Raw genomic sequence first — 12724 nt, 5'->3', positions numbered from 1 at the left:
GCTTGCACACGACTTAGGGGGTCCTCTAACGAACCCAAGCATTTAGAACAGTTGCTGAGTCTTCGTTAATTTTTTATGAATTTTTTCTTCCCCCATAGGAAATAATGGAGCTGTCAGATTTTGACAGCTGTCAAAAGTTGGGGGAAAAAAATCAGAAAAAAATAACGAAAAGTCAGATCAAAGCCAAATTAACTTTTGCATCCATTTTAGAGGGTGCAGAAGCTAATCCAAGCATTTAAAACCATTTTCGACCCTTTTATGACACACTTAATTTTGCAAAAATTGACTTCGCAAAGTCATTGAAATGTATTGAGTCAGCTTCAATACATTCCAATGGAGGAAACATTGTTTCGCTTAGCGATGTTTCCTATGGGTTTTTTCGCTTAACAACGGCAATCCGTTCCAATTGGAACGGATTAACCGGTTTCCAATGCATTCCTATGGGAAATGGTGTTTCGCATAGCGATGGTTTCACATAGCGATGGTTTTTTTGGAACCAATTAACATCGCTATGCGAGGCACCACTGTATCTATAAACATTTATTGTCAATAAATATGATATACAAGGTCTTAGAGATGTATTGAATAGGGAAATGAATTACTTGATCTTGCCTAACTGATGGAATGCTACATTAGTTAATATACTTGATGTACTGATGATGCTCAAGCTATTACTTATCCAGAAGAGAAGCCCACCCTCATATCTCAATTTTGTTTTGTTTTTTTTAATGAATATGCCACTAGAAGGTTCAAGTGGGATTTTTCAAGGAGGGGGGAAAAACTGGAAGGTGGTGGGGTACGATTCCCAAAGTGTAAGGATAGGCATGTGCAGCCCCAAGACCTCTGGGTATCATCCAGTTGTGACCTAAACTGAATTAAAAAGAAAATTTGCTACATATCCTTGAGGACAGAGTAAGGACCTTCTTTGTGCCAAACCACTGAAAATAGTTCATAAAGCAGAGGCACAGAGGAGGCCTTTCTTGGTCATGACTGTAGAATGCCCTCCCCTTTGGAGGCTTGATTGACATCATTTTCAACACCAGCTCAAAACATACTCAGAACTTTTGGAGACTGAAGGTGGTGGCTGGAGAGGTTTTAGTGCAAAGGTGGTAATACATTAATTTTGTCTTTTAAATTGTGCAATTTGACATTGTTTTAACAATCTTACATTTTAAAATCGCTTTGATATAGCTCTGTAATGTGGCCTGAGGTCCTGTGATATACAGTGGGCTCTAAATGTTTTAAATAAATTAAATAAATAAATGCAAACTTGTCTTCTGGACTTCTGTGGGTTAACTTCAGTGATGAATAAATGCTGCTTCCACATATGTAGATAAGCAAATGTGCCTTTCATTTAACTTTGATGAACTACTCAGGACATCTGAAATTTAGAGAAGTTCATCAAAGTTAGGGGGCCTTTGGATTTAGATAATTTAGAGAAATCATTCCCCATTGCCAATTTCAATATTACCAGTGTTTCTGAAAGTGTCTTCCATCAGAACTGGTAGTTTAGGATAAAAATTTGCAATTCAGATTCCATCTATGTCACATTTTTACCTCTTCTTTTCTTCTTCTGCTTTGCTACATGAGCTCATAAATAGGGACGAAAAAAAGAAGATTGCTATAGAATTTCCTTTGACATGAAAATGTGACATGAAAATCTGAGGGGATTTTTTTCTTTTTCTTTTCTACTTCCTCATCCCACCCACCCTGCGACATAAGATAGTCTTGATGGAGGAAATAATCAACAATTCATGCATCATTCTGCAACGCCTAGTCATCATCAAAGAAAGATTTGGGTATAAAATGTGACATACGCAGTAGCAACTGTATCTGAACGAGAGGTGTGATTTCTAGGACATTATGAGATTTCCTGTAAGTTGAAATATAACTTATCTGCAAGGACGATTAAGATGTGCAACATCATTCTTTTCTCCTCTCGATTGACAGTAAGGAATATTAGCCAAGAGACCTTAACCTTCATACTCAGATATCAAGACTCATTACTGAACACATTACTCTAATTTGCCAGTTGACCTCAAGCATCGAGAATAATCAAAACACATGTTGAGACCAGGTGAAAGCAGTTCCTGGGGGAAAAATTACAGTGGTGCCCCGCATAGCGACGTCAATCTGTTCCGGATTAATCATCGCTATGCAAAAACATCGCTAAACGGATCGAAAAACCACATAGGAACGCATTAAACTTAGTTTAATGCGTTCCTATGGGGCCCAAACTCACCGTTCAGCAAAGTTCCTCCATAGCGCCGCCATTTTCCCGCCCTCGGTGAGCGAGGGCAAGGCGCAAAAACACTTGTGGTGCCCATTTTGGGCACTCGGTGGCCATTTTGGAACCGCTGATCAGCTGTTGTAAAAACATTGCAATGCGAAGATCGGTAAGTGAAACGCTTACCGATCATCGCAATGTGGGTTTTTGCCTATCTAAACATCGCAATGCGATTGCAAAAGCGACATCGCTATGCAGATTCGTCGTTAAATGGTGTGCTCGTTAAGCAAGGCACCACTGTATGTTCATTCTAGATGCAACTTAACTTGCTGCCCCCTTGTGGCCCCTAAAAAGTTGAACAACTTTGTTTTGCACGGCCAAGGTGATAGTCCCTTCCCAGAGCTGGTCCTACCATTAGTTAGAGTGAGGCAGTGGCCTCAAGGCAGGGGATCTGAATGTAATGGAAGGGCAACAAATTGCTAGCAGTTTCATTTGCTGTTGAGATATTTGGCCAGGGATGGCCAAACTAGCTTAGAGGGTTTTTGTTGTTGTTGGTTTAACTATTGTGTACCTTGATTTGGGAAGAAGTACCAAATACCTTCCCACTTGGATCCCAAGCCATTTGGAGCTGCTATGGCTTTCATCCCTTCTCCCTTTTCCCTTCCATCACTACTGTCTAGTGTGATGTGGCTGGGAGAAAAAAAAAGAGACAATTGCTATTTTAAGCTGCATTAACAGCCAAATCCCGTGAAATATTTCCCCTGTTTGGCACTTGTTAGGCCTCATCTACGAGTACTGTGCCCAGTTTCAGAACCTGCACTTTAAGAAGGATGGCAACAAACTGGAACAAATTTAGAGGAGGGCAACAAGGATGAGCAAAGAAATGGAAACCAAGCACTATGAGGAAAGACTGAATGAACTGGGCATGTCTAGTCTTCAGAAAAGAAAACTGACAGTATATATAATTGTTGTTGTTCTTTAGTTGTTAAGTTGTGTCCAACTCTTTGTGACCCCATGGACCAGAGCATGCCAGGCCCTCCTGTCTTTCACTACCTCCCGGAGTTTGGTCAAAATCATGTTGGTCACTTCAATGACACTGTCCAAACATCTCATCCTCTGCCATCCCCTTCTCCTCCTGCCTTCACACTTTCCTAACATCAGGGTCTTTTCCAGGGAGTCTTCTCTTCTCATGAGATGGTCAAAGTATTGGAGCCTCAGCTTCAGGATCTGTCCTTCCAGTGAGCACTCAGGGTTGATTTCTTTCAAAATGGATAAGTTTGTTCTCCTTGCAATCCAGGGTACTCTCAAGAGCCTTCTCCAGCACCACAATTCAAAAGCATCAATTCTTCTTCAGCAGTCAGCCTTCTTTATGTTCCGGCTCTCACTTCCATACATTGCTACTGGAAAAACCATAGCTTTGACTATGCGGACCTTTGTCGGCAAGGTGATGTCTCTGCTTTTTAAGATGCTGTCTAGGTTTGTCATCACTTTCCTCCCAAGAAGCAGAAATATTTTTAATTTCGTGGGTGCTGTCAAAATCTGCAGGGATCATGGAGCCCAAGAAGGTAAAATCTGTCGCTGCCTCCATATCTTTCTGTAGCAAGAGCACATTATCACATGCCCTGTACTCTAGGATGATTGATAAGAGATCCTGACCCTCCTCTGTATGAGAAGTATTTGAAGAGTGCTATCATATATCCTTCTGTATAAGAAGTATGTCTGGCTCAAGGTCAGCAAACACACTATCTGGGTTGTCCAGAACATCCAGATCTTTCTGGTATAACGTTGTGCCCCACTAGACGCTTACCCCACATGACATCAAAATGGCTTTACGATGAGTTTTTGCGATCGCTATTGTGATCGCAAAACGATTGTGATGGTTCCAATCGGGTTTTTTTGCTTGACGTCGATTAGGAGCCTGCTTCACGAACCGTTTGTTCACTAAACAACTATTTTTCCGGCTCGGCAAAATGGCTTCCTTTTGTAAAATGGCTTCCCTCCCTTCGCAAAATGGCTGTTTTCTGGACCTCTGCTTCGGAAGACAGTGATTTTAAACAGCTGATTGGCGGTTCTCTATGGGTGATTTTCGCTGCATGATGAGGTATTTCCCCCATTGGAACGCGTTGACCGCTTTTCAATTCATTCTAATGGGTTTTTTCACTTGACGACGATTTCGCTTAACAGTGATTTTCCTGGAATGGATTATTGTCTTCAAGCGGGGCACCACTGTAATTCCTCCATGTTTTCTTGCCATTTCTTCTTGATGTCTTCTGCTTCTGTGAGGTCCCTCCCATTTTTGTCCTTTATCACATCCATCTTTGCACAAAATGTTCCTTTTTCTTGAACAGATCTCTGGTTTTTCCCTTTTCATTATTTTTCTCTATTTCTTTGCATTGTTGATTTAAGAAGGCCCTCTTGTCTCTCCTTGCTCTTCTTTGGAAGTCAGCATTCCATTTTCTGTAACTTTTCCTATCTCCCTTGCATTTTGTCTCCCTTCTCTGCTATTTGTAAGGTCTCGTTGGACAGCCACTTTGTTTTGTTGCATTTTCTTTTCTTTGGGATAGTTTTTGTTGCTGCCACCTGTACAATGTTGCAAGCCTCCATCCATAGTTCTTCAGGCACTCTGTCCGCCAAATGTCATTCCTTAAATCTGTTCTTCACTCCCACTGTGCATTCATATGGGATTTGGTTTAGATTGTACCTGACTAGCCTAGTGGTTTTTCCTACTTTCTTCAGTTGAGTTTTGCTATAAGAAGCTGATGATCAGATACACAATCAGCTCCAGGTCTTGTTTTTGCTGATTGTATAGAGCTTCTCTATCTTTGGCTGCAGAGAACATAATCCATCTGATTTTAGTATTGTCCATCTGGTGATCTCCATGTGTAGAGTCGCTTCTTGTGTTGTTGGAAAAGAATGTTTGTGATGACCAGTTTGTTCTCTTGACAAAACTCTATTAGCCTTTGCCCTGCTTCGTTTTGAACTCCAAGGCCAAACTTCCCTGTTGTTCCTTTTATCTCTTGACAGGTTTTGGGCAACCTGAGGAAATAGTTGAATGCAATTCTATAAGTATTTAACAGGATCGGAGCAGCAGACACATGTATAATCAGATCTAAAACAGCTGGGCTGATTAGAACAGCTGAGAGAAGAATCGCTGGATTGGTAGATCCAGGAATAAAGTTTGCAGATCCAGCACACACAATCTGTTGGTTGGTGGTGTGGGATGGTGAGTACTGTGTCTTGTTGCTATCGTCAGAGTGCTGTTGGAGAGATCCTGAGAGAAGCCTGTCTCCATGTTGCTGCATATTGGAGAAGAAATCTTGGCTTCGGGACTGCTCAACTGGTAAACGAACTCTGGACAGATTTATATGGACTTTGACTGTGATTTGTGAACTGAATCCTGTAGAACTGCTGTGTATGACCAAGGACTGGAAACCAAGACTAAGGCTGTATATATGTATATAACTGCTGTAAATAATACATGTAATTCTTCTAGCAACACTACAAGTTGTTTGGTGTATTCATCTCGGGGAAGTTTCTCTACAGCTAGCGCCACCTTGTGTAACCTGGTAAAACTGCACCTCTGTCATCTCTTGACTCCCTACTTTAGCATTCCAATCCCCTATAATGAGAAGAACATCTTTCTTTTGTGTCAGTTCTAGAAAGTGTTGTAAGTCTTCATAGAATTGGTCAATTTCAGCCTCTTTAGTACTGGTGGTTGGTGCATAAACCTAGATTACTGTGATGTTGAAAGATCTGTCCTGAATTTGTATTGAAATCATTCTGTAATTTTTGAGATTGTATTACAGTACAGCTTTTCCCACTCTTTTTTGGACTATGAGGGCTACTCTATTTCTTCTATGGGATTCTTGCCCACAATAGTAGATATGATAATCATCTGAATTGAATTCGCCAATTCCCATCCATTTTAGTTCACTGATGGCCAGGATGTCAATTTTTATTCTTGCCATCTCCTGTTTGAACACATTCCAGGTTCCTATGCAGTGTTTTTCTTTGCAGCATCAGACCTTCCCTTCACTTCCAGACGCGTCTGCAGCTGAACTTCCTTTCGGCTTTGGTCCAACCACTTCATTAGCTCTGGAGCTACTCGTTCTTGTCCTCCACTCTTCCTCAATAGCGTGTTGGATGCCTTCCAACCTGAGGGGCTCATCTTCCAGCATCATATCTTTTAGCCTTGTGCTTCTGTCCATGGAGCTTTCTTGGCAAAGATACTGGGGTGGCTTGCCAATTCCTGCTCCAGGTGGATCACGTTTAGTCAGAACTCTCCACTATGACCTGTCTGTCTTGGGTGTCCCTGCATTGCATAGCCCATAGCTTCTCTGAATTACTCAAGCCCCTTCGCCACGACAAGGCACCAATCCATTAAGGGGTATGATAGCACTCTTCAAATACTTCTCATACAGGGGAGGGTCAGGATCTCTTATCGATCATCCCAGAGGATACTACAGGAAGCCAGATTTTGTTTGAATATCAGGGAAACTTCCTGTCAGAACAGTACAACAATGGAACCAATTATTTTGGGAGGTGCTGAGCACTGCATTCAAGAGAAAATTAGACAACCATCTGTCAGATATACTTTGGCCTGGATTCCTGCATTGAGCAGAGGGTTGGACTTGATGCTCTTATAGGCCTCTTGCAGCTTCATTATTCTATTATTCTATGATACTCAATGCAGCTTTTACTGTTATTAGGAAATAAGAGGTAGGGATTGCAAGGTGAAAATTAAGGTGTGGTGCTGAAGGCTTCCCATTTTTTTGGTGTGAAATTTGCTCATGAAATCACAAAGCTGGTTTATACATATGACAAGATATGCCATTGATTTTGATCTATCAAGAACATTTTTCTATATGTAGTAAACATTATCAGGGATTCAGTGTCACAGCTTGTTCATATCACAGTGGAGACTATCTTGCTTTATTAAGTGATAAGCCTGTGTAGCTATGTTGAATGATCTATGATTGCAAATCTGTGATAGCTCCTTCACACAAACAAGTGATAAAGTGATAGAGATAATTCATCATGTAGAAAGCCATTGCTGTACTGAATATGTGAACTAAATGACAGAGAGAGATGTAATATGTCGAAAGTGTTGTTTATACTTTGGTGAGATTTATGCTCCCATGCCTGCTAATGAGCATCCTATTCCTGCTGTTTCCACATGCCATCTCTAGACACTAGGTGAATGTAGTAGTGTCACTGTTATTATTTTTAAGGTAAGCAAGCTGCACATTTCAGCACATCAGAGATCCAATGATGATTAATAGATATCAGTACCCATAAAATATGCAAGTCTTACCACCTTCTCCCTCATAACATTATTAAGACTGTCCAGACTTTCTGCATCTTGTGGGTGGGGTTGTATTTTATTTTTGGAAGGTTTGGGGGGTAGCTGCTTAAATTAGACCCTGGTGTACAAAGAGAACAGAATGGGGTGATAAACTGATCATCTCTCTGAAAAGTGACCTCCATGGCATTATGCCACCTGTTTTCCTTATGTAAGGTCACCATTTGAAAGGACAAAAAACCCACTACTAGAACAGACCCACTTTTTACTACATTTACTTATCTTCCACTTACTGGATCATCACTGTGTTACATGGAGAGGTGACAACAATTGTTATCATTCTCCCGATATAATCCATTTTATTCCTCTGCATTGTGTCATTTCATTAAATTGATGTATAGACAAGGGTTAATTTCCATTAGAAATTAGGCATTAGGTATGAGAACCAATACCCAGTAGCAAACATTCTCCAGTCACAGAGCTATAATTTCATACAGAAACCAAGAAGGCAGTTGTTTGAACTCCAGTATAAATAACTTTTCGTGTTTCCAGAATGGTTATTGAGAAACCTGTTCTCCAAACTGGGGATTGTGTTCGTAGTGCAACTGTGGGTAGCCAAACATCAGGCAGAGAAGCACCTCAAGCTCCCCCTCATCCCTCTTACTGAGAAGGGCAGAAATGTGAAGAGCAGTAATGCATCTCCAGTCAGCTTGTTCCCCAAGAGCCAACCTCAGCTCAGCTTCAATGCTGGCAGAGACAACACCAGTGGGAATGCCAGTGTCAGTCCCTCAAGAGCCAGAAGGAGAGCTGGGTTTAGGGACCAGCACCACTGGCCCTTTGTGCAGGCCTATTGACAGTCTCTCCTGGGGGCCTCACACATTGGCGTGGACAACCAAACTAACTAAGACAGGACTGAAGCTCCTTCCAGTGATGTAAACTGAATGGCTGATGGACTCAGAGTATTGGACTCAGAGACAGGCTTGGGAGCATTGCATGAAACTAGCCCAAGAAAGCTAGAGAACAATATTTCTGTAATCCCTACCCCTATTATAATAAACCTGGTTTGTGTTGAATCACCTGTGTTCATGGATCAAGGGATGAAGGAAGGAGCACCTGCAGACCCTGTCAGGGTCAACAGGTTACATCATTTAAAATAAAAATAACCAAAATGAAATGAGACAAATACCTACATCCATACCTACTACAAACTGTTTGCATCTGTGACTAAATCAGCAAAGAAAATAATGTATGTTAAACAGAATTCTAGGAAGTAGACTTCTATTGGACAGTTCATCCCTAAAATGGAGGTGTATCGTAGAGTCGATGTCCTCTGAAGAACGGGAGCAACCCCATCTACAGTGTAAACCAAAGGACTACTATAGTACCACACAGTTCAGAATAGGGTTTCTACAGAGTGCAATTGAGCTTGTGGAAGAGGAGGATGAGGTGACAGCTCAACTCATCATAAGATACATACTGGAGGGAGGGAGGGAAAGTAACTAAAATAGGGATCCTTCCCACCATGCCTCCCCTTTCTTATGGAGTTCTGCCACAAATTGATTTCTGTGAATTTTTCATGAAAAGAGGCTTGGAATTCTCTCTCACCCCCCAAAAATGCACAAAACCTCTCATAATATCCCCAGTGAAAAGAAAACTTCTTAACATTTTTGTTCTCACCTCTGAAAATGATAGGAAAGAGGGTTTATATCCCTATACACATGTACAGACCTTTTTAGTTTTGATTCATTCTACTTTGTCTTCTGCTACTGGCAAAATTTTCCTAGCTTATTTGGCTGACTTGTAAATTCTGTTGTGGGATTTGGGAGGTATCTGTATTGCTTTAAATTCATTTAGTAAACCCCAAGAGGGTTTCAAGAGTAAAGCTTCTTAGCAAGGGATTGCAGACTTATTGATGGGAAACAGTTTTGTCTCTAAGCCTCACATCCTCTTCAGCCTCAATGCAATTCTCTGATAATATCCAGAAATATATTTCTGGGTTATCGCCACTCATCATTTAATATAAAGGTAACCTATGCCAGTTTGTCCCACTCAGAGAAGCTTACCTGGAGATTCCAGGGCTGCTGTGCTAAAGGTGGCTGAATCTATTATGACGCAATCTGGTGAATGCAAAAATCTCTCAGAGGAAATGCATGAACCTAAGAAGTGAACGATCCACTTTTACGTCATTTTGCTTTAAGTAAAGCTCTTCTTATTCATGCATATGCAAGATGTATAAAATGAAACAGACATAAGAATCTGTTAATCAGTCTTACAGAAGTATGGCCAAGAGCTTATATAAAGCAGGGGCTGTGTGCACATTTGAGGGGCGGTGGAGGACGTGTGTTCATGTGTTATCTCCATGGATGAAATATTGAACAGCAATGGAGCAAGTGCCTGTCACCATCACATGAGTTTAGCAAACAGCAGGGAGGGATGTGTCAATGTTGTGTAATTTTCAGGAAGCTCATGAGGATGCTGGCTTTCTTGGTAGATGAAACACCCAGCACAGTATAGTGGTTAGAATATTGGACTGGGGTGTGGAAGATCCTTCAGCCATGAAACCTATGGGCTGACTTTCAGCCAGTTACTCTAATTTAGCCTGGCTTACTTAACAAGGTAGTAGTAGGGGTAAAGTAGGTGGGACAGGAGCTATGTCTAACTCAACTCATTGAAGGAGAAGACGAATGTAGATAAGCAAATGCATAATAAGTGATAAGAGGAAAAAAAAAACAATTTAGACCAGAGCTGGCAGAAAGAAAAGAGTAGAAATGCTAATGGCTTTCAGGAAATGGTCAGCAGCAGCTCAGCATCTTCTTGGAGCCTCAAAATTTGTCATTAACTCTCAATCAGTGCAAGGAAATTTACCTTATCAATCCAATTTTGGGGTTAAATGAAATTCATGGAAGACATTAAAATAAAATAACCAATGATATTATTAAATATAAAATGATTTGCAAATTGCAAATTGTTGTTTCCCTCCCTGTTGAATTGACCAGGAGCTCATGAAAGGAAGAGCAAACAGGGATGTTTTGTGGGGGGGTGTCAATAAAAGAAACAAGAGAGGGTGAGGCTCTTTCTTTTCACTTGTGACTGGTTATTTGAGCTATCTGGAAGTTAGTGTGATTTTTTGGGGGGGGATGTTAACTGAGGTGTGTGTGGGGAGTTGCTGGTGCTGAGAGGAAGTGAGTCATCCATGGCTGGGGGAGGAGCAAGCAGATGTCCTCGGATCTATAGTTGTACTCAGATTCTCTGGGAGGTCCAGACAAATAGCTTGTGAACAGGGTGAATAAATGGAGAAGTGTAAGGGAGTTTGCAGGGGAGGCCAGGATGTATTTTTCACTGCCCATACAGGACAAAAGCATGAGTGTCAAAAGAGCATTTGCAGTGGTCTGAAACACATGTTGAATGTTTGTTTTCCTGCTTAGGTAGGAGGCAACGTCTGCAAGAAGTGCAAGCTGATTGTCCCTCTTGAAGAGAAAGTACAGCAGCTTGAGGCCTGGGTCCTTGCACTCTATCTCATCAGGGGAAATGAAAAGATTCTGGGTAGAGCTCAGCAAATAGTCATGGAAGAACAACAGAGGGTGGATGCTTATAGGAAGGAAGAATAATATATAGTGTAGAAGGCAAGTTCTTGGAGAAGGGAGAATAATTGTGACTCAAGGAAGCAGGATAATAAGAAAGCATGCTGTCTATGTGGAGCTACAAAAATGATATCGGGCCCTCTGTATGGATTGTGATTCTGAGTTGCTAAAGCAGGGCCACAAACCCTGGAAATCCACACAGAGCAGCAATCCCATGACCATCACATACAGAATGAGTATGACGAATTGGTACAAGAAGAACAGTCTCGGGACCTCCACATGGACAAGATTTTTGAGACACTGGATGGAGAGTAGTAGTCCCGGACCTTCTTCAATAACAAGGATTTCAAGAGACAGCAGAGAACATGAATGTTCCCATGGAAGATATGGTAGATCAAAAGGTTCCTGCCACTTCCTAGAGGAAGAAAAGACATGTGATGTGAATAGGTGATTAGGTGATTTCCTATTAAGAGGGGCAGAGGCAATAATTTATGAGACCCAAGAAATTTCAGGTTTGTGTGGCTAATAATTTTCTCCTACAAAAAGTAGAGAAAGAAACTAGGGGATTTGCTATCCTTGACTTGATTCTGATCAACAGAGATGACTTGGTGGGGGAAATGGCAGTAAGGGGAACTCTAGACAAGAGTAACCATGCCCTTCTAGAATTCTTGATTTCAAAGGAAACAAAAGCAGTGTAGCTGCACACTTCTGCTGGATTATTTTTTTAAAATAATTTCAAAACAAAAATAAGAAAAGTCCCATGGCAGGAGATTCTAATGAGAAAAGGAGTCCAAGAAGGGTGGGAGCTTCTAAAAAAAAAGAAATTCTAAAGGCACAACAATTCCAACAAGAAAAAAAGGGGGGAGGCAGCAAATAAGGCCTGATGATTCAAGGTAAATTCTGAAAAGCAAGAGGCACTTGAGATCATATTGCAAATATCTGCTGGCTACTATGAAAGTACAAACTATAATAATTCTGCTCCCCACCACCATCAGTATCTTCTGGAGAACTCTTCTTCTCATTGCCCTCCTTTCCAGAATTGCATTAATCCTTGCGTTGGGAGTGGGACTTTACCTTTTCCTCTTATTAACACAAATTCAATAATTCCACCCCCTATATCATTTTAAAAAATATCTTTTTTTATCTCCCTTTTTTAAACTTTTAAAATACAAGTCAATTTATCATTTACAGTAAGATTCCAAACTTCATTGTACCATTCTTCCAGTTGAAATTAATCTTTAGATTTCCGATTCCTAGCTATAATTAATTTCACAGCAAACAATAAATTAGTAAGCAATTCTCTAGTTGTAACATCATAATCTTCGTATCAAATATTGATAACAAAGCCATTTCTGTATTCAACTCTATCAAAAATATCTCTTAATTCCTTAGTAATTAGTTTCCAAAATTTTTGTATTCACTTTACTCAATTTAACCAATGTTAAATACCATCTTAAAACTATTGTATAGAAATTTTCTTTTATTCTCACTGACATACATATATCGTAAAATTTTCATTTTCCATATCATTTCCCAATCTTCTTGTTTTATTTCTTTTTTAAAGTCTTGCTCCCATACTTGTTTCAATCCTTCACCCTCAATCTCATCTTCCTC

This window comes from Pogona vitticeps, chromosome 4 (genome assembly GCF_051106095.1).
Source record: "Pogona vitticeps strain Pit_001003342236 chromosome 4, PviZW2.1, whole genome shotgun sequence".
Taxonomy (NCBI): domain Eukaryota; kingdom Metazoa; phylum Chordata; class Lepidosauria; order Squamata; family Agamidae; genus Pogona; species Pogona vitticeps.
This window is presented reverse-complemented; position numbering follows the sequence as displayed.